Genomic DNA, 22,495 nt, shown 5'->3' on the forward strand with positions numbered 1-22,495 from the left:
CTATCAGATTTCCCCTTAGAGAAAACAATCCAAATATGTCCAACTTCTCCAGCAGAAAAAAAATACAATAAATGAAAAGGACATGACTGAATAAATTTGCTATATGCAGTAATGAGACTGCAGTTTACATTCAGTTTCTTTACTAAAGAATTGATTCACATGTCACTAAAAGGAAACTTGCTTCTTTAAGTTTGAGTAGCAAATTTAATGAGCAATGTGCAAATCCAGCAAGTTCTAAAACTAACTGTGGGATTGAGGGTAAGACAGGATTTCTGTGAGGGAGCAGCAAGTTGCTTAAATTGAAACACAAAACATTTTGGTCAAAATAATATTGTTTAATTCTTCTGTTGCATGAATAATTTAACTTATGATAGGCAAATTAATTTTTTAAAATATTTTACAAAAAAATTCAACAATACAATTATGAAGTGTGCTACAAGATCAGAATAAAAGTTATAATAATGATCATTAATACGTTCCAAAGCACACTCAATACTCTAAAATAGCACGTTACTGAATTAACATAACATAACATAACAATTACAGCACGGAAACAGGCCATTAGGCCCTTCTAGTCCGCACCGAACCAAACACCCCTTTCTAGTCCCACCTCCCTGCACAATGCCCATAACCCTCCATCTTCTTCTCATCCATATACCTGTCCAACCTTTTCTTAAATAATACAATTGACTCCGCCGCCACTATTTCTCCCGGAAGATCATTCCACACGGCTACCACTCTCTGAGTAAAGAAGTTCCCCCTCATGTTACCTCTAAACCTCTGCCCCTTAATTCTTAACTCATGTCCTCTTGTTTTAATCTTTCCTCCTCTTAACGGAAATAGTCTATCCACATCCACTCTGTCTATTCCTTTCATAAACTTAAATACTTCTATCAAATCCCCTCTCAACCTTCTACGCTCCAAAGAATAAAGACCTAATCTGTCCAATCTCTCCCTATACTCTAGATGCTTAAACCCAGGTAACATTCTGGTAAACCTTCTCTGCACTCTCTCCACTCTGTTTATATCCTTCCTATAATTAGGCGACCAGAACTGCACACAGAACTCCAAATTAGGCCGCACCAACGTCTTATACAATCTCAACATCACCTCCCAACTCCTATATTCCATGCAATGATTGATAAAGGCCAGCATACTAAAAGCCTTCTTCACCACCCTATTCACGTGAGTTTCTACCTTCAGGGAACGATGTACCATTACTCCTAAATCTTTCTGCTCTTTTGTATTCCTCAATGCTCTCCCATTTACCACGTATGTCCTATTCTGATTCTTCTTACCAAAATGAAGCACCTCACACTTATCAGCATTAAATTCCATCTGCCATTTTTCAGCCCACTTTTCTAAGCAGCCCAAATCCCTCTGCAATCCTTGAAAACCTTCTTCATTATCCACTATTCCACCTATCTTAGTATCGTCTGCATATTTACTAATCCAATTCACCACCCCATCATCTAGATCATTAATGTATATAATGAACAACAATGGGCCCAATACAGATCCTTGAGGCACACCACTGGTCACCGGCCTCCAACCTGACAGACAATTATCCACTACCACTCTCTGGCCTCTCCCTTTCAGCCAATGTTCAATCCATTTGACTATCTCAAAATTTATACCTAAAGACTGCACCTTCTTAACTAACCTTCCATGTGGTACCTTATCGAAGGCCTTACTGAAGTCCATATAGACAACATCCACTGCGCTACCCTCATCCACATTCCTAGTCACCTCTTCAAAAAATTCAATCAGATTGGTCAAACATGACCTTCCTCCCACAAATCCATGTTGAGTGCTCCTGATCAGACCCTGTCTATCCAGATGTTTATAAGTACTATCTCTAAGAATTTTCTCCATTAATTTACCTACCACAGACGTCAAACTTACAGGCTGATAGTTGCCAGGCTTCCTCCTTGAACCCTTTTTAAATAACGGAACCACATGCGCAATGCGCCAATCCTCCGGCACTATCCCCATATCTAATGACATTTGGAAAATTACTGCCAGAGCCTCTGCTATTTCCTCCCTCACTTCTCTCAATGTCCTGGGGAAGATCCCGTCTGGTCCCGGAAACTTATCCACCTTTATATTCTTCAAAAGCCTTAAAACTACACCTTTTGTAATCTCTATATTCCCCATATTTACCCAATTTGCTTTTTTTTATCTCATATCTCCCAATATCCTTCTCCTTAGTGAATACCGAAGAAAAGAAACTGTTCAATATCTCCCCCATTTCTATAGGCTCCGCACACAGTTTTCCGCTCTGATTTTCTAAGGGACCAATTTTGTCTCTAGCTTTCCTCTTACCATTAACATATTTGTAGAACTCTTTTGGATTAGTTTTCACCCTGCTTGCCATAGTTTTCTCGTACCTTCTTTTAGCTTTCCTAATTCCTCTCTTAAGATTCCTCTTACATTCAATGTATCTTTCAAACATCTCCTTAACTCCATGCTTCTTATATCTAATGTACGCCTCCCTTTTTCTTTGAACCAAGTTTCCAATATTCCTTGAAAACCATGGCTCTGTCAAACCTTTTGCCCCTCCTTTTAACCTAACAGGAACATAAAGCTTTTGCACTCTCAAAATCTGATCTTTAAAAGACTTCCATCTCTCTACTACATCCTGCCCATAAAACAAATTGTCCCAATGCACACCCTGCAAGTCCTTTCGCATCTCCTCAAATCTAGCTTTTCCCCAATCAAAAACCTCAATCCTTGGCCCTGATTTCTCTCTTTCCATAATGACATTGAAGCTGATGGCATTATGATCACTGGTCCCGAAGTGCTTGCCAACACTAACCTCCGTCACTTGACCCATCCCATTTGCCAACAGTAGATCTAACACTGCTCCTTCTCTGGTCGGCACCTCTACATATTGTTGTAAAAAACTATCTTGCACACATTTCACAAACTCTAACCCATCCAGTCCTTTCACAGAATGTGTTTCCCAATCTATATGTGGAAAATTAAAATCTCCCATAATTACAACCCTGTGCTTATCACAAATATCTACTATCTCCCTACAGATTTGCTCCTCTAGGTCTCGGTCCCCTCCGGGTGGTCTATAATACACCCCTACAAGTGTAACCTCTCCTTTCCTACTCCTCAGTTCCACCCAAGTAGCCTCCGTGGATGTGCCCTCTAATCTATCTTCCTAGGCACCGCTGTAATATTTTCCCTGACAAGCAATGCAACCCCACCTCATCTTGCCCCTCCGACTCTATCACACCTAAAACAACGAAACCCAGGGATATTCAGTTGCCAATCACATCCCTCCTGCAACCATGTCTCACAAATCGCTACCACATCATACTTCCAAGTATCAATCCACACCTTCAGCTCATCCACCTTTTTTACAATACTCCTGGCATAGAAAGAAATTTCAAAATCCCTTCCCCTAAGCAAGGTTGAAGATTAGCATTAATAAATCCAGATGGCACAGTCATAGAGAGGGACAACACAATGCCCAGATTCCAGTTTAACTCGAAGGATTATGGTAGTAGTCCAAGAACAAGCCCCATTTGAAATTTAATATTTGAGTTATTAACAGCATATCTATTTTTTTCCAAGTTTAAACAAGACATAATATCCTTTAGCCATTGTGCATGTATAAATAGAGTATTATCGTTTCCTTTAATCAAAATTGCAGGTCTGGCCATTAATGAAATAAAAGATAAAATGTGGCATTGAATTGAAGTTAGTAACATATTGCCTTCTCAGAATGTTCCAAAAAGAGCAATTAAATTTAAAATTGCCGATAATGTTTGGAAAAACTTCCTTTCAAAACTCTTCTAAGCTCGGGCAGGTCCAAAACTTATGAATTAAAGAAACATCACCTGTTTTATATTTATCACATTGGGGATTTGTGTCCCCATAAAAATGAGACTATTTTAATTTAGGTATATGCGCTCTTTGAACCACTTTAAATTGCAGCAGACAATGCCGTGCACAAAGGGGTGTAGTGTTAATCAGTTTAAAAATAGAATTCCAAACATCCTTGAACAGTGAAAGGTTCAAATTTTGCTCCCAGACATTCATGACAGGCAAATTAATGGTTTTTCAATAATTGCTTTATGCTAATCTATTAGAAGTATGTTTTGAAAGCAAAGGATTGTGGAGTTCTTGAAAACACACACTTGTGACTTATGGACCAGTGATGGAAATGAGGTTGCTGGAAGTTCAAGATACTGTTAAATAAAATATATTTTTTTAAAACTGGTTATTGAAATTCACTTCATTTTTCTAAATCATTGTGTGATTTTTTGATTCCTTGAGGAATAATTTTGAAGACTTTGTTATTAAGTGCTTTTGGTAATTTAGCCACCATGGGTAGAAGGGACTATAAGTTCACTAGTGGGAAGTAATGATAGGTCACAAGTCTCCTGGAGACTGGAAGTGATGTATTTACATTTCGGTGTTGTGTCAATACAAAGTTATTCTAATTGACACCATCGCCATAATTATGGTGCAAATTCAGCCTAAATTCTGAGTTGAACCTCTTCTAAAATAAGAGCAGTAAGAATTTTTGATCTGCTTTGCTTTAAATTCGTTTTTTCTAACTGTGCTGGAAATATTTAGCAGAGTAAAGCTAAATTTGATGTAACTCAACAGTCGGATTCACGAGCAGTTCTCCGACTCAAAGGATCACTTGTTTCAAACATTGTGTTGCGTAAATGCAATTTAAGAGACATTTTAGGCTTATTAGCAAAGTTGAAGCTGAAAGTATTGAAGGAACTAGCAGCAGGGATACAAAATTGATGAGGTATTGTGGTGTCTGGTTGTCTTCAAGCTGGTGGAAGGAATGTAAATTAACGCCCCAAGATTTAATATCAGAATCACTGCTCTTTCCATGGATGTTAATGTATTTTCTTCCGTTGTTCTGGATTTCTCCCACATCCCAAATTGCAGGTTGATTGCCCACTGGGTGCAGAATCTGGGGACAAGAAGGTTTCAGATTTATTGTCAGGATACATGCATGACATTACATACAACCCTGAAGTCTCTTTTCCACTGGCACCCTGCCCCAGGAATTAACTGGGAACTTACTGGGATAGGGTCCAGTGGAAAAGGAACATTGTCCAAACGCTGATATCAAATGACATCATTTCACGCTGGGGATTAACTACCTCTACCTCTTCTCGTATCCCCGGCATTTGCTGACCATAGATAAAACCAGTGGAAAAGGGACAGCAGAAAGTCACCCGTTACTAAGAGTCCTTACTGAGTCCCTGGTTGAGTTTATTGTTTATTGCAATATTGGTGGGCTGAAGGGTTTGTTTCGGTGCTGGATTATTCTATGACTCAGGGAGAAACCTGCTGTAGAAAATCCAAAACTGGGAATTAATAACACTGGACAACGAAGATTTTTGGCTGCTAATCACCTTAAAATGTTCCTATCTCATACCATTTTTTGAAATAACCTATTTTTTGTGACTTTCTGTCATATTTTAAGTCTATGAGTATATTGCCCACAAAACAAGCTGTTTTACTCAGTCCAAGCATGCCTGGTAAGCACTCAGTTTAGATGCTTTGCAAATGTTGTCAGGCCTGAGCATGTTTAGTCAGGATGGATGCACAGTCTATAAAAGCAGTTTACATATACAGAAGCTGAGCATTACATTGATATAGATTGACTGCATGTTGATGCCCATGTTCTCCAGGTGATAGCATAGTGAGGGTACTTAGCAATAATATTTATTGTCTTCAGGAAGATTCAATACAGCCGAAATGTCTCGTCAATGTCGCAACCTTTTGTTACATTTGTAGTGAGTGTAAGCTTAAGGTTCAAAGACTGCACTTAATAAGAAAACCTATGACCTCTACTTCGATTGTAAAACTGATGGCCAAGATAAACGCTGGGCTCCTCACATTTGTTGTGCAACATGTGCAGTCAACCTAAGAGCTTGACTCAGAGATACTTGGAAGTCAATGCCATTTGCTGTCCCAATGATATGGTGAGAACAGAAGGACTGTTATCTCTGTTTGACCAATGTATTTGGTTTCTCTTATTGAATATCCCAATCTGCCTTCAGGCTTGAGACCAGTGCCACATGATGACGGTTTGCCAATTCCGAAGCCACCAGTGACATAGAGCATTTAAAGATGTTGTTGAGCATTTTCTTGGCAACTGGATATACCAAACTTCCCTGTGCTTTCCCTGTGCCTGGACCGGGGCCGCTGCCTCCTACTTTCTGCCCGGACCGGGGCCTCCGCCTGCCTCACTCGACCGAGGCCGGGGCCGCCACCTCCTCCTCACTTTTGCCCGGACCGGGCCTCCGCCTGCCTCACTCCACCGAGGCCGGGGCCGCCACCGCCTACCCTCTGCCCGGACCGGGGCCGGGGCCGCCGCTGCTTTCCCTGTGCCCGGATCGGGGCTGCCGCCTCCTTTCTGCCCGGACCGGGGCCACCGCCTCCTATCTGCCCGGACCGGGGCCACCGCCTCCTACTTTCTGCCCGGACCGGGGCCTCCACCTGCCTCATTCAACCGAGGCCGGGGCCACCGCCTCCCCTTCGCTCTTGCCCGGATTGGGGCCGCCGCTTGCCTCACTCGGCCGAGGCCGGGGCCGCCGCCTCTTCTTCGCTCTTGCCCAGATCAGGGCCAGCGCCGCCTACCCTCTGACCGGACCGGGGCCGGGGCCGCCTGAAAGTCAGCCTGAAGAAAACTGAGGTCCTCCATCAGCCAGCTCCCCACCAGGACTACCAGCCCCCCCACATCTCCATCGGACACACAAAACTCAAAACGGTCAACCAGTTTACCTATCTCGGCTGCACCATTTCATCGGATGCAAGGATCGACAACGAGATAGACAACTGACTCGCCAAGGCAAACAGCGCCTTTGGAAGACTACACAAAAGAGTTTGGAAAAACAACCAACTGCAAAACCGCACAAAGATAAGCGTATACAGAGCCGTTGTCATACCCACACTCCTGTTCGGCTCCAAATCATGGGTCCTCTTCCGGCATCACCTACGGCTCCTTGAACGCTTCCACCAGCGTTGTCTCCGCTCCATCCTCAACATTCATTGGAACGACTTCATCCCTAACATCGAAGTACTCGAGATGGCAGAGGCCGACAGCATCGAATCCACGCTATTGAAGATCCAACTGCGCTGGGTAGGTCACGTCTCCAGAATGGAGGACCATCGCCTCCCCAAGATCGTGTTATATGGCGAGCTCTCCACTGGCCATCATGTCAGAGGTGCACCAAAGAAGAGGTACAAGGACTGCCTAAAGAAATCTCTTGGTGCCTGCCACATTGGCCACCGCCAGTGGGCTGATATCGCCTCAAACCATGCATCTTGGCGCATCACAGTTTGGCGGGCAGCTACCTCCTTTGAAGAAGACCGCAGAGCCCACCTCACTGACAAAAGACAAAGGAGGAAAAAACCAACACCCAACCCCAACCAACCAATTTTCCCCTGCAACCGCTGCAACCGTGTCTGCCTGTCCCGCATCGGACTTGACAGCCACAAATGAGCCTGCAGCTGACGTGGACATTTACCCCTCCATAAATCTTCATCCGCGAAGCCAAGCCAAAGAAGAAGAAAGGATATACCAAACTATATCCAGCTGATTGACAACATGCTTCAAGCATACAAAACCAGGAAGTGCAACATTATTGAAAACTCATTTTCTTCGCACTTGGGCTTCTTCCCTGCTTATCTTGGTGCAGTCAGTGATGAATATAGTGAAAGGTTGTGCCAAGTCATTGCGACCATGGAAAAGCTATATCAGTGCAACTAGGATCCATCAATGCTGGCCGTTAATTGTTGGACACTGACACAATAGGGCATCAGATGCTGAGTACAAACGAATATCAACAGCATAACAATTTTAGGTTAGTTGAACTAATGCAATGTCAGCATCATTCTGCAATTAAACGTGCTAAATCCAATAAAAGTTATGTATTGTTTCTCCAACTTCCTTCGTGATGCAGCAAATCTGAAATTATTTTTGTGTTCCGCTTGAAGTTGTCTATTATAATCCCCAATCTTTTTTCAGGAAGCAACCCTTTGGGAAAAAAATTGTTGTCCACTGTAATTATCCTTGAAAATAGAAACTGCTGCCAAGTGGGGATAGACTGGCTGTTGGAATATATGGGTACATCTCAGGTTAAGTATGGCACTGCAAAATTATGAGGAGATACTTGGTTTTAACAATGACAGTGGTAAATGGGACAATATTAAAAGGGTGTGAGGAATGAGACACAGATTGTGGCTCACAAAGCAGGTGGAGGTTGCACCTTTCCACTTTGGCCATAGGGTTTTTCTCCTGGAACTCTGGTTGCCTCTGGTTGCCTCCCACATCCCCAAACTGTGCTGGTTGTTCGATGAATTGGCTGCCATAAGTTACCCCTAGTGTTTGACTGATGGGAGAATCAATGTCAAATTGATGGGTAGGTGTGAGGGAGCGGGTTGCAAGGAAGTAAATGGGATTACTCTGAGAGCGAGCATGAGAAATCTCTGACCTTGCACGTCCTCAGGAAATATGGAGTAAAGGATTAGAGTGCAAAAGCTGGTAAATTGTACTAGGACCATATGGAATACTAATGGAACCTCAGCTAGAATATTGTATTTTCTCCATTTCTGGTCACTGCCCTTGAAAAGGGTTGTAAAGAGTGTTCAGAAGAAATGTTGAACATAGAACTGTACAACACAGGGATGGGGCCTTCAGTCTATTATGTCCACGTGAAACTATGCCAAATCAAGCTGAGTCTTCATTCTCTGCATGTGATCCATATCCCTTATCACCCTGTGTGTGATCCGTCCCTCTGCTCCCTGTGTGTGATCCGTGACACTCTGTTCCCTGCGTGTGATCCGTATTCCTCCATTCCCTGCATGTGATCCGTATCCCTCCGCTCCCTGCTTGTGATCTGTGACCCTCCGCTCCCTGCGTGTGATCCGTGACCCTCCGCTCCCTGCGTGTGATCCGTGACCCTCCGCTCCCTGCGTGTGATCCGTGACCCTCCGCTCCCTGCGTGTGATCCGTGACCCTCAGCTCCCTGCGTGTGATCCGTGACCCTCAGCTCCCTGCGTGTGATCCGTGACCCTCCGCTCCCTGCGTGTGATCCGTGACTCTCCGCTCCCTGCATGTGATCCGTATCTTTCCGTTCACTGAATGCAATTTTGTCACTTGCACCCATTTTTCAGTTCATTTTACTTGTGTGAGACTGTCAATTTAAGAGAACAGATTTAACAAACCTTGCAGGCTTTGGAATATCTATGTAACTGACTACAAGTTGAGGACATCATGTTCCTAAATTGGATACATTTGAAGATCTAGAGAATATGTAACGAAAAGATAAAGACTGAATGCACAGTTTTGCTCAGGGGCCATTTTAATGAGACAGCACAAGAGCAAACTGCTCTCTGAAGAAGAGAAACTGTGCTGGATTGGTCTCATGCAGAGTTATAGTCAAGCTGCCTTATTTCCTCCAGTTAGTTGTAAAGGATTGAGAAGACCACTCTGTGACCAAAAAGAGTGGAGGTCAGTTTTGTTTGACTGACCCACGGAAAGGGTTCTACTTGCAGAAGAAATACTGTGCTTGGATGGTGACCAGAGTGAGAGTCACTTGAGTTCAGGTGACCCACGAAAAGAGTTCTTGAAGTTTTGTGAGCATCCCTTCATGTCCCCCTACACCAAAGGAGAGGGCAGTTTTGGTTGGCACTTGTCCAAAAAGAACATTTCGTTAAAAGCACAAAACATTTTGACACCCCTGATCCCTTCGATCCACTTCATGAACTGCTAATTTCACTTAAAGCATCAATTTTAAATCTGTGTGTCAATACTGAATTTCCAAAAGTGAACTTTCAACTTCCCTCTGAGAATTGTGCCTTGAGCTGTAGTGGCTTTGGATATTTTACACGCACGCATGCGCACATAGTTGGGGTTAAGTTAAATACGTTTAGACAAGTTAGTTAAATTAGATAAAGTGTTATATTATGGTTTATTAATAATCAAAAATATTATTTTAAATATAACACTATCTTGGCTAATTTCTATTGCTGTTGTCTGGTACATAACAGCGATCCATATCCCTTCACTCCCTGCATACGATCCATATTCCTCCATTCCCTGAATGCGATCCATATCCCTCCATTGCATCACAGTGACAAGAAGTACATGAGATTCTTGAGCCTTCCCAATTAGTGTTCATTACTTTGAATGATAAATGATACAATTCTTCCAGAATATAAAGTGAAGCTTTTCACTGAGGTGGAGCAACTGAATGATTCCTCACAAAGACACATCTGGCAGTTTCCCTTTCTCTCACACAAAATCTGAACAGACTCGCAAACAAATTTGAAATAGCACCAGTGAAGTCACATTCTCAGTCCCTTGTGGAAGGAAGTAACTAAGCCAAATATTTAATTTCAAAATTCCATTTTTATGTTCATGCTTCTATTGGCCTTTCAATGGCTGGTACTGGGTATGGATTGCTGGCCTTCTTAACCATACTGAATATTGTTGAAATGTTTTAGTAATTTTTCATTGTTGTAGCTTAAATCCAGCCAGGAAGGTCTTTGTTGCCTTTTGTGTGCCTTCTGAAGCTTTGACTGTTAAATATCTATTTTGTGCTGGTTACCCTCCCTTCTGAATTATAAAACCATATTCATCATGTCTTCTCTTTCTTCATTTTCTGATCTCTCCTTCTGCTGCATGGAGACTCTCTGCTGCACCAGTGTAAGTATTGCAATGCTTGCTCTTGGCCAGTTTGTTGCTTGTTTAAATGCACCTGCTTTTGAATAGTATGGAAGTCTCAACTAAAATATGCTTTAATTATGAGCTAGGTTGAAAAAAAATGATAATGCATGTATTAAATAATTAAAGTTTATTTTTTGCATTTTTTTTTAAACTTGTTCCGGGAGTTTATTAGAAGTTCAACTTTTGCTGTTGAAAAATTGATATCAGTTTCTCTTCAGCCATCTTCCATGGGATTGCCTTTGCCTGACATGCAAGACCTGCACTAATCTATTACTTAATTGGATTTTAAAAAATCCAGTTGAGCCGGTAATGACCTGAGTGCATTCGATAGTACTGTAAAGCAATGAAATACTTTTAAAGTTTGATCCTTTTTGGAATTAGGAAATGGAATAGCCAACTTGTCTAACTTATCTGAAATAACAGTGATCATCCATGTTCAATGCTAAGATGGAAATTTTGGCCAGACCACCTGAATGACATTCCCTTCAGAAAATAATGTTATCTGAGTTTGTAATGTCAGCTGGGTGAGGTAAGAATTGCTTTGATGCTATCCAAATGATGCTTGTCCAGAAATATAATACTCCCTCAGGCCTGCACTGAGCCTAGATGTTACTTGAACCACTGGCCCAGAAGCAGAAGTGCTTTCACCGAGCCAAGTCTTTGGAGTAAAATTTCACTTAACCATCTCTTTGCTATTTGCTTTGGACTCATTCCTGAGAGGTTGGCCATTTGATTTTTGCTCACATAATGCTTCATTTTTACTGATAACTACCCTTAAAGGTTCTCCTTAAGTTTAAAAGGTATGGCTTATGGCTCAATTGTTTCTCTTTCTCAGACCTAATAGCAAATCCAATAATTTTATGCTTCAGAACTTACGATCAGGATAGCACACATGAGAATTTGGGAATGTGAGCTTGATACAGCATCAGATTCTGAAAGAGACTGCAACTATATCTAAATTTTACTTTCATGGAGCCATCAAGGAAAACAAAATTTCATTTTGCCATCCTTGATCAGTTTCTCTAATCTGTTCTGATTAACATGAGAATTTGTCACTACAGGTACACAATCCTTTATCTGGAACTCTTGAGTGATAGTGTGTTCCGAATTTTGGATTTTCCCGGATTTCGGAAAGCCAGATTTAAGACCATCTGAATTGTGCTGCCATATCCACCCCCACCCCCTTCCAATCGCACTGCTGGTCTCTTTTCCACCCCCCCCCCCACCCCACCCGCCTGCCCGGCTCGCGCTTCTGTCTCTCTCCCCACTTGCCGGATATTGGAGCTTTCCAGATTTTAGATGTCTGGATAAAGGATTGTGTGCCTGTATTACAATCACAGACAGATGCAGAAAACCAAATGACTGATCACATGTGCTCAACCTTTAAGCAAGATTGTGGATAAATTTAGTTTAGTTATTTATATAGCACATTTAAAACAACTCATGTTGACCAAAGTGCTGACCTGATCATAAATTACATTTTAACTTAAGCAGCTATTTAAAGTGCAGTATCGCACAGGTACCTGAGGTTCACAATTGTACATACAACATGGTAACAATCCACAATCACCTCAAAACACTTGCGAGTGAAAATACAACTTCAGCCTGGATTTAACATTTAAAGGAAGGGACTGATTTGATGGATAGAGAAATATTGTTCCACAGTTTGGGGGCTGCTATCACTAAGGCGCGATCTCCCCTGAGTTTGCAATTTGAGTGCGGAACAACCAAGTGCCCTAAATTTGCTGAACTGAAGGGTCTTGAAGTGGAGTAGGGCATTAAGAGATTGGTGATCAGACAAACTGGAGAACTTTAAAATCTATTTGAGCCATACTGGCAGTCAGTGAAGGGAGGCCAGAATAAGGGGTGATATGGTCCCTTTTCTTGGTTCCTGTCAGGAGCCTTGCTGCCACATTCTGTACAAGTTGCAGTCGGGATAATGACTTATATAAAGCATAGTCAAAACAGGACAAAATGAGGATGTGGATAACTTTCTTGAGGTCTTTCAGTGACAGGAATGATTTGATTTTGGGAATAGTGTGGAGCTGAAAAAGCTAACTTTTACTACTGCATTGACTTGTTTGTCAAACTTGAAGGTGGAATCAAATATCACACCAAGGGATTTGACATGTGGTTTGATGAGCATGGATAAGTTACCAAGAGTATTGGAGATACTTTTGGTGGAGTTGGGAGGGGGTGGGGTCAAATAGGATGATCTCTGATTTCTCTTTGTTTAGCTGCAGGAAGTTTTGAGCCTTCCAGCACTTTGTCCTCCAGACAGTCGATGAGGCTGGTTTTCTTTGCTTGATCTTTGGGTCTCAGGGGGAGATAGAGCTAGGTGTCGTCAGTGAAAGGAGCTAGGTGTCGTCAGTGAAAGGATATGGCCGAGAGAAGCATGTATAAGGAGAAGAAAATGAGGCCAGAATAGACCCTTGTGGGACCCTGCAGGAAAGGGTAGCGAACAAGGATGAAAATTTGCCCATGTTGACTGAGAAAGTCCCATCACTAAGATGAGATTTAAACCAGTTCAGGACCATGCTGTCGACACTGACCCTCTACCAGAGGTGATCTATTAAAATAGCATGATCCACAGCATCAAACGCTGCGCTAAGGTCGAGGAGAATTAGAATGGTGGAGCTCCCTGAGTCAATGGTGAGGAGCAGGTAATTGCATACTCTTAGAAAGACCAACTCTGTGCTATGGTGGGCCTTATTATCTGACAGGAATCTTTCAGATATGTTGTTTTGGTGTGGGTAGGGCAACGATTGGCTAAGAACAACTTTTTCGAGGACCTTTGGCAGGATCCCAAGTGCCTGATAGTCTGCAGTGAAAGAAGTAGATATGAAAGCAGTGGGTGAATTGGTTGTCATTATCCAAAGTTTTACAGATTAAAAAATGATTCCTGCAAATTACAGAGAGGCAAATGTACCCCCACCATTTACAAAGGGAGGGAGAGAGTCAATAGGGAACTGCAGACTGGCTCACATAATGTCAGTAGGTAAAATGCCTTTTTCTGTTATAAAGAAAAAACCATTGGGGTACGAAAGGGAAATCATATTTGACAAATTTGGCGTGGTACAGTTAGCACAATGCCTTTACCAGCGATTGGGACCAGGGTTAAAATCCTGCACTGTCTGTAAGGAGTTTGTACCTTCTCCTTGTGTTTGTGTGGGTTTTCCCCGGGGGCTCTGGTTCCCCCCACACTGTTCAAAACATACTGGGGGTGCAGGTTAATTTGGCGCTATGGACTCGTGGGCTGAAATGGCCTGTTACCGTGCTATAACCATATACAGTACAGAACAGGCCAGTTTGTCCCTACTCGTCCATGCCGGAACAAATCCCCACCCTCCTAGTTCCACTGACCAGCACCTGTTCCATACCCCTCCAATCCTCTCCCCTCCATGTAATTATCCAGTCTTTCCTTAAATGTAACTAACGTCCTTGGTTCAACCACCTCTGCCGGAAGCTTATTCCACATCCCAATCACCCTTTGCATGAAGAAATTTTCTCTCATGTTTCCCTTATAATTTTCCCCCTGCAATCTCAAACCATGGCCTCTGGTTTGAATATCCCCCACTCTTAATTGAAAAAGCCTATCCACGTTGACTCTCTCTGTCCCTTTTAAAACCTCCATCAAATCCCCCCTCAATCTTCTACGCTCCAGAGTAAAAAAGCCCCAGGCTGCTCAACCTTTCTCTGTAACTCAAACCCTGACATCCTGTTAACATTCTCGTGAACCTTCTCTGCACTCTCTCTATTTTGTTTATATCCTTCCTATAATTTGGTGACCAAAACTGCACACAGTATTCCAAACTTGGCCTCACCAATGCTTTATACAATTTCATCATAACATCCCAACTCTTGAATTCAATACTCCGATTTATGAAGGCCAACATTCCAAATGCCTTTTTCACCACTCTATATACCTGAGTATCAACTTTGAGGGTACTATTTACCATAACTCCTAAATTCCTTTGTTGCTTTGCACTCCTCAATTGTCTACCATTCAATGTATATGACCTATTTAGATTTGCCTTTCCAAAATGCAACGCTTCACACTTATCTGTATTAAATTCCATCAGCCATTTCTCAGCCCATTCCTCTAGCTTTCCTATATCTCTTTTTAAGCTACGATAATCTTCCTCACTGTCCACAATATCACCAATCTTTGTATCATCTGCAAACTTACTTATCCAATTCACCACCCCTTCTTCCAGATTGTTAATATATATAACAAACAATAGTGGACCCAGGACCGATCCCTGAGGAACTCCACTAGTCACCGGCCTCCAATTTGACAATTTTCTGCCACTACTCTCTGACACCTCCCATCCAACCATTGCTGTATCCATTTCACTACCTCCTTATTTATACCTAATGCCTCCACCTTTTTTCCTAACCTCATGTGGGGAACTTTGTCAAAAGCTTTACTAAAGTCTAAATAGACAACATCCACAGCTTTCTCTTCATCAATCTTTTTTGTAACCCCCTCGAAAAACTCTATAAGGTTTGTTAAGCATGATCTACCTCTGACAAAACCATGCTGACTACTTACTACCTATCAATCCCTGTTCTTCCAAATATTTGTAAATGCCATCCCTTAGAAGACTTTCCATCAACTTACCCACCACAGATGTCAGACTCAAAGGTTTATAATTTCCAAGCTTACATTTGGACCCTTTCTTAAACAGCGGAACAACATGAGCCACCCTCCAATCCTCTGGCACTACCCCCGTGACCAGTGACATCCTAAATATCTCTGTCAATGGCCCCACTATCTGTACACTAGTTTCCCTGTGTCTCCTTGGGAATACATTGTCCGGACCCGGAGATTTGTCCACCTTTATCTTTTTTAACACTGCCATCACTACCTCCTCGGTTATCCTTATATGATTCATGACCTCCCCACTATTTTCCTTTACTTCAACTGGTACAATATTTTTTTCCCTAGTGAATACCGAGGAAAAGAAATCATTTAAAATTTCCCCCATCTCCTCTGACTTCTCAGATAGCCTACCCTCCCTATCTACAAGGGGTCCAATTCTATCCCTCACTAATCTTTTACTTTTAATGTACCTATTGAAATCCTTTGTATTTATTCTTACTCTGCCTGCCAAAGCCTCTTCGTGCCTCTTTTTGCCCTTTCTGATTTCTTTCTTAAGATTTTTTCTCCACTCCTTGTAGTCCTCTTTCAATTTCTCATCACCCTGCTGTTTATACCTCTTGTACACCTCCCTCTTTCTCCTAACCAAATTTCTAATATTCCTCGAAAACCAAGGCTCCCTATGACTTCCAGCCTTTCCTTTGATCCTCACTGGGACATATCTACTCTGTATTCTCAAAATTTCTTCTTTGAATATTCTCCATTTTTCATTTACATCCTTTCCTGAAAAAATCATGTCCCACTCAATCACTCAATACTCCCCAAATCCATTCTTATTCCTTCAAAATTTGATTTTCTCTAATCCAGAACCTCAACTTTAGGCCCTTCTTTGCTCTTCCCTAAAACTAATAGAGTTGTGATCACTAGACCCAATTTGTTCTCCAACATTAACCTCAGACACCTGACCTATCTCGTTCCCTAACAGGAGATCCAGTATTCCACTGTCCCGAGTCGGTTCCTCTACGTATTGATTAAGAAAACTATCTTGCACACATTTGACAAACTCTAGCCCATCCAGCCCTCTTACTGTATGAGTATCCCAATCAATGTGAGGGAAGTTTCCCATGATCATCCATGATCACTACCTTATGTTTATTACACATATATGCTATCTCCTTACAAATTTGTTCTTCCAATTTTCTTGGCCCATTTGGTGGTCTATAATACACTCCTATTAGTGCCCTCATGCCTCCTTCACCCCTCAATTCCACCCAAACAGCCTCACTGGATGATCCCTCTAAACCATCCTGCCACCTCACGGCAGTAATGTCCTCCTTAACAAGCCCCTTTTTACCCCCTGTTCTATCACATCTAAAACATTTGTATTCTGGAATATTTAGTTGCCAGTCCTGACCCTCCTGTAACCAGGTCTCACTAATTGCCACAACATCATGAATCCAAGTGGCAATCCATGCTCTAAGCTCATCTACCTTGTTCACTATGCTTCTTGCATTAAAGTACATGCATTTCAGAGAATGACCCTCACATATATTCCCTATTCTACCTTTTACCTTAACCTCCATCCTTCCTTTGTTATATTTATCATTCTTAACTAGGTGGCCATGCACCCTAGAGACTGCTCACAAACTCTGCTCCCCACCCCCCTGCCAAACTAGTTTAAACCCTCCCCCACAGCACTAGCAAATCTGCTTGCCAGGATATTGGTCCCCCTCCAGTTCAAGTTGAGTCCGACCCTTTTGTACAGGTCCGACTTTCCCCAGAAGAGATCCCAATGATCCAAAAATCTTATCCCCTGCCCCCTGCACCAGCTCTTTAGCCACGCATTCATCCTCCACATCCTCCTATTATTACCCTCTTTAGCACGTGGCACCGGCAGCAATCCAGAGATTACTACCTTAGAGGTCCTGTTTTTTAACTTCCTACCTAATTCTATGTATTCCTGTTTCAGGACCTCATCCCCACTTCTAACTAAGTCATTGGTCCCCACATGGACCATGACTTCTGGCTGCTCACCTTCCCCTTGCAGAATTCTGTGAACTCGATCAGAGACATCCCTGACCCTAGCACCAGGGAGGCAACAGGCCAACCTGGATCCCCGATCTCGTCCAACAAACCTCCTATCTGTCCCTCTGACAAGTGAGTCCCCAACTACAATTACCCTGTTCTTATCCCTCCTTCCCTTCTGAGCCTCAGGTGCAGCCCCTGTGCCAGAGACCTTACCACACAGGAGCTCCTTTTTACCGAAGTCCCTCGAGCCAAAGTCCCAAGTGTTCACTCCTTCACTGCCCCACTCCTCACTGGCCGCTCCCTCCCCTTTCACTTTTATTGGCCCCTTGACCAATTAACCCCATCACTTTCACCAAGCTCCTCCTCGCCCGACTCTCACCAAGCTCCTCCTCCGACTCCCAGCCGTAAATTGGTCTTTCAGTATAGCCAGGGTTCATTGCTCGAGCCCAACTTCTGCTAATATAGATTAATGATTTCGGTGAGAAAACCAAATGGAATATTTTTAAATTTGCCAATAATGTGACTTTTTATGAGGTGCTGTGGAGGATAAAAAGAGAAAGTAAGGCAATTTAGGCAAATGAGTGGTCAAATAAATGTCAGATACATTTTCACTTGCATGACATTTACTTGACTTTTGCTCTTAAAACCAAAAACCAGTGTATTATTTAAATAGTGGTAGCTGGGAGAATGTTGATGTGTAGCAGATCTAAGTGTCCTTGTATACCAGTCACTGAAAGCAAAGATCCAGATCCAGGAAGGAGTGAGGGAAGGAGGTGGTTTGATGGTTTTCATTCCAAGAGCTTGAGGGAACAGGAAACAGAATGTCTGACTGCAGTTGCAGAGGGCCTTGGTGAGACTACACATTGAGGAAGAGTGCAGTTTTGGTCTCCTTACCTATGATTGGAAATATTTGCTGTGGAAGGGGTGTCACACATGTTCACCTGGGATGGTGGGACAGTTGTCTGAACATAGAACAGTGTAACATGGGGACAGGCATTCAACCCACATGTCTGTGCCAAGTATCATGCCCAAATCAAGTTAAACTCTTGCTGCTTGCACATGATAGATATCCCTCCATCCCCTTCATATTCATGTCTTTCTAGAAGCATCCTGAATGTCACTGTTGTTTCTACTTCCACCACTACTCCTGGCAGCCAATTCAAACGATCTCAATTAAAACCATCTTTGAAATGATGTTGGAAAATGTCCTGCATGTCTTCCCTAAATGTCCTTCTCCCTCATCTTAAATGCATGTGCTTTTATCTTGAGGAGATGTTTCTGATAGCCTATCTTATCAAAGCCTCTCATAATTTTATTAACTTCTATTAGGTCTCCCTCTCAGCCTCCGATGGTCTAGAGCAGGGGTGTCAAACTCAAATTCACGGAGGACCAAAATTAAAAACTTGGACGAAGTCGAGGGCCGAACTAAATATTTATTGAAAATTTTCAACAACATCTGCATGTTTTCTCTTCTTTCAACATATGTAATGTTAAACTTTAGGATATAACTTTAGGAGGATAATGTTACAGGTCAGGAGTAGGTAGCTCAAGTTCACCCTTTGCTTGACCTGAGGGAAACCTATTTGGTCCCTGTGGAGATGTTGTCAGCATTCACAGGCTGAATCCATTTTGGCCTCCATCAGGACTCAGCATTTCCTGCTCACTCCTCAGGCTCTAGGCCTCTATTCACCCTCGACCCACCATCCCTCTACCTGACCAATCCTTTACCCAACCTCTACTCACCCCTCACTCCACTCGCTCTGCCTCTACCCACCCCATCCTATACACGCCCCTCTACTGCCTCTCCCCTCAACCTGTTCCTCCCTACCCTCTAATCACCCCTCCCCTATTCGCCCTGCCCCTCCCCTTTTACCTCTTCCCTATCCACCCCTCCTTCTACTCATCCCTCCCTCTAACTTCCCCTCGCACCACTATAACTTCCCCTGCCCATTACTCCTCACCTACACCCTCTGCCCTCCCCTGCTTACCCACCCACTCAGGCCCAGCGCGCTGCTGATCAGCCTTTGCGGACAGCCAGCATCTCTCTCTTCACGTGCAGGGCCGAACCAGCCGTCCCTGGGGTCCGCGCGGGTGCAAGTGCTGAAGGCCGTGGCGACCGGGAGAAGTGCGCTCGCGCTGTGGAAGGGCCGTCCGGTGCCAGTCGCGTGGGGCTCGCGCTGCCCGGGGGCCATGCGCAGCCTACCATGTCCATCGCGCCGACAGGAAATCACAAGCGCTCGCCAATCCGCCGCCTCGCTCGACAGGTGGGAGAAGTGATTGGTTGTGCGGGGAGCCTTCCAATTGGCTTGCCGGCTGATGACATCGACAGACTTCTCGTGTTACAATTTCTCGTGTTACAATGGGGAAGGATGTGCAATGAAGAGGGAGGATGGTGGGGGTGACATTACCAAAAAACAGCATCGGCTCTCGCTGCAGGGCGGGCCACCTCTAATACATTTTTGAAATGATCTTGCGGGCCAAATATAATTATATCACGGGCCAAATTTGGCCCGTGGGCCAGAGTTTGACATGTGTGCTCTAGAGAAAACAACCCACATTTGTCCAACCTCTCCCCATAACTAAACCAGGCAGCATCCTGGTGAACCTGTCCCCTTTCCAAGGTTTCCAGATCCTTCTTGAAATGGTGTTTCTGAGGACAGATTTCTTGACAAGGTCTTTATTCACTAGAATTTGGAAGAATGAGAGATCTTATTGGGAAGTATTTGGTGAGAGCTTACAGACCAGTGGTTTCTTCTGCCTGATGTATGTTGAAGCAGTTAAGTGTTTCAGGATACAAGATGTGATGAACCACTGGGATTCTTTGCTAGGGAAGGCTCTGGAAATCCGATGACTGATTGAATTGTTTATTGACACATGTATTGAGATGTAGTGAAAAACTTTGTTTTGCATGCTATCCAGAGAAGTCAACCTTTACGTAGTAATGCAGGCAGTGAAAGAATATAATAAGTAGAATAAATAGATATATTTCAGAAGTAAGTAGATGGATTTCAAAAAGCATACAGGATCTGGGGAGAGAGAGCAGGAATATGACATGGAAATATGTAGGATTCATGCAGGGTTGAAAGGCCAAATAGCCTACTCCTACTCCTGTCATGTTCTATCCTATGCCTCATTCACTTTCCTACCCAGACACTATCGATTCCTTTAAACCCCAAGAGCATCCATCAGTCCTAACCTTGAATATGCTTAATTAATTGAAACTAGGATTTAGAATACCATGACAGCACATCAATATTCTTTCTTTCTTGGGAATATCATCCACAGACTTCTGCACTGTAAAAGCAGAGCAACTTCCAATCTGATCTCATCTTTTAGACGTCTCATTCTATTGTTCTTTTCCCCCAGTCTGCAAAATGTACTTATATTCAAACTATTTGTTGCCAGTTAGTCAAATACTGATTCAGCATGATGCCTTTATCGCTGGTGACGCTAGCTACGGAGAAACAGAATAAGGCCAAGCTGGGGATCTTGGTCTGAATTCCCTTTTTAGCAATATCCCTAACCTCCATTCCAGCCAACTTAAAATTCTTCAGAATCCAAGAGAGTCATTAATGAGAGACTTGCCCCCTCCAGAAACCTGCTGAAAATATAGTTGACCGTTGTTAAGTGCTGTCTTGAGAATTTATGCGATTTCAGAGTAATCCAATCAAGAAAGATTCTGTTTGCCCAGAACTACAAAGCTCGGTCAGTACATGGCCTATATCGCTGGTGTCCTTTTTTCTGGATGATTTGGTTTCCTCGGACAGCTGGATAGTTGAACTTAATTTGGACAATTGACGTTGCCGCTGGATTGAGAATTTCTGTGAAGAAAACTCTTGGGTGATTCTAACATTTTCTCAAGATGTCCTTTTTTGTTTATTTTAGCATGTCATTTAAAGTCCAGGCAGTTTGTTCACTCCTGGGGCCCTCCTATTCTGTTCCAATGCTTTTTATTTCCTCCCAAGAAAGTTGTAAGAAATGTCGATTGTTCTGGCTTTAAATAGTATTCCACGTACCTAAGGAGATGAGAGTTGTATTTTATTGACCAAGGCATGCCTATTTGATAGATAAGCATTATTGATCAAGTAATAATTTAAAAGATTAGCAAATGCCTTCAAGGTTGCATGCAAGGTTTTGCCCTTTTATATCAATGAGGCCATGAAGATGAATAAACTGGGTCACAGAGTGTTGACTATTTATTTCATTTTTGAATGCTCCACCTGATCAAGATCTTCCAAAAGGGAGGCACAACAAGTTTCTCTTAGACTAGGCACGGTTGGGTTGAATTGACAATTTTGAGCATTTAAAAGGTTTCATGGTGTTGATCCCAATGGTTCTTACTTTTAATCATGTTTTGGTGTTCCAGTAGTAAGTGTAGACTGAAACAGCCACAGTTGTGTGCCAAATGTACTGTATATATTTATTTAATTCTTCTTTTTTTTTCAAAAAGAGTGTTATTCTTGATTGACTTTCCCACCAAATCTTTTGGTCAAGAGCTGAAGTGTGATTTCAATGCAAGATCCTGATGTACAAGCCATAAGAAAGCCACTCATATAATGTAGCTTCCATATGTGGCTGTGTTGGGAAGTATGCCAGACTTGGCACTGTCACAGAGAGGTGATACCATTCCCAAAGAAGGAGGTGTGGAATGCAAAATGCAGCGCTGTTGCAATTACATGATAACATTTAGATTTATGAACAGCACAGAAACAGGCCCTTCAACCCACAATGTCTGTGAGGAAGATGATGCTAAATTAAGCTAAACCTCTTCTGTCTGCACATAGTGCATACCCTTCCATTTCCTGCACATTCATGTGTCCATCTAGAAGCCTCTGAAACACTGCTGCCTTATCTGTTTACACCACAACTCCTGGAAGCCCTGTGTGCCGTTTCCACTGGGTCACCCTTAACTGGGACACTAATTGCTTTTCCACTGAACACACTCATCCCCGGGGATCAGAGTGCTTTATCTACAACTGGAAATGGGTGACTTTCTCTCCCTTTTCCACTGGTTTTATCAGCATGCCGGTGTCAGCAAACACCAGGGATATGAGTAAGGGTAGAGGTGGTTAATCCCTGACTCAAAATAACATCATTTGATGTTGGCATTCAGCCATTGTTCCTCTTCCACTGGACCCTCA

General features: G+C 42.9%; 1 protein-coding gene across 8 annotated transcripts in view; it reads left to right on the forward strand.

The window, feature by feature from the left end:
• Positions 1-22,495, forward strand: part of LOC138751311 (F-actin-uncapping protein LRRC16A-like) — a 378,511-nt gene that overhangs the window by 314,697 nt on the left and 41,319 nt on the right. The gene's annotated exons all lie outside the window — the stretch shown is intronic.

The sequence above is a fragment of the Narcine bancroftii genome, chromosome 1, assembly GCF_036971445.1.
Source record: "Narcine bancroftii isolate sNarBan1 chromosome 1, sNarBan1.hap1, whole genome shotgun sequence".
Taxonomy (NCBI): Eukaryota; Metazoa; Chordata; class Chondrichthyes; order Torpediniformes; family Narcinidae; genus Narcine; species Narcine bancroftii.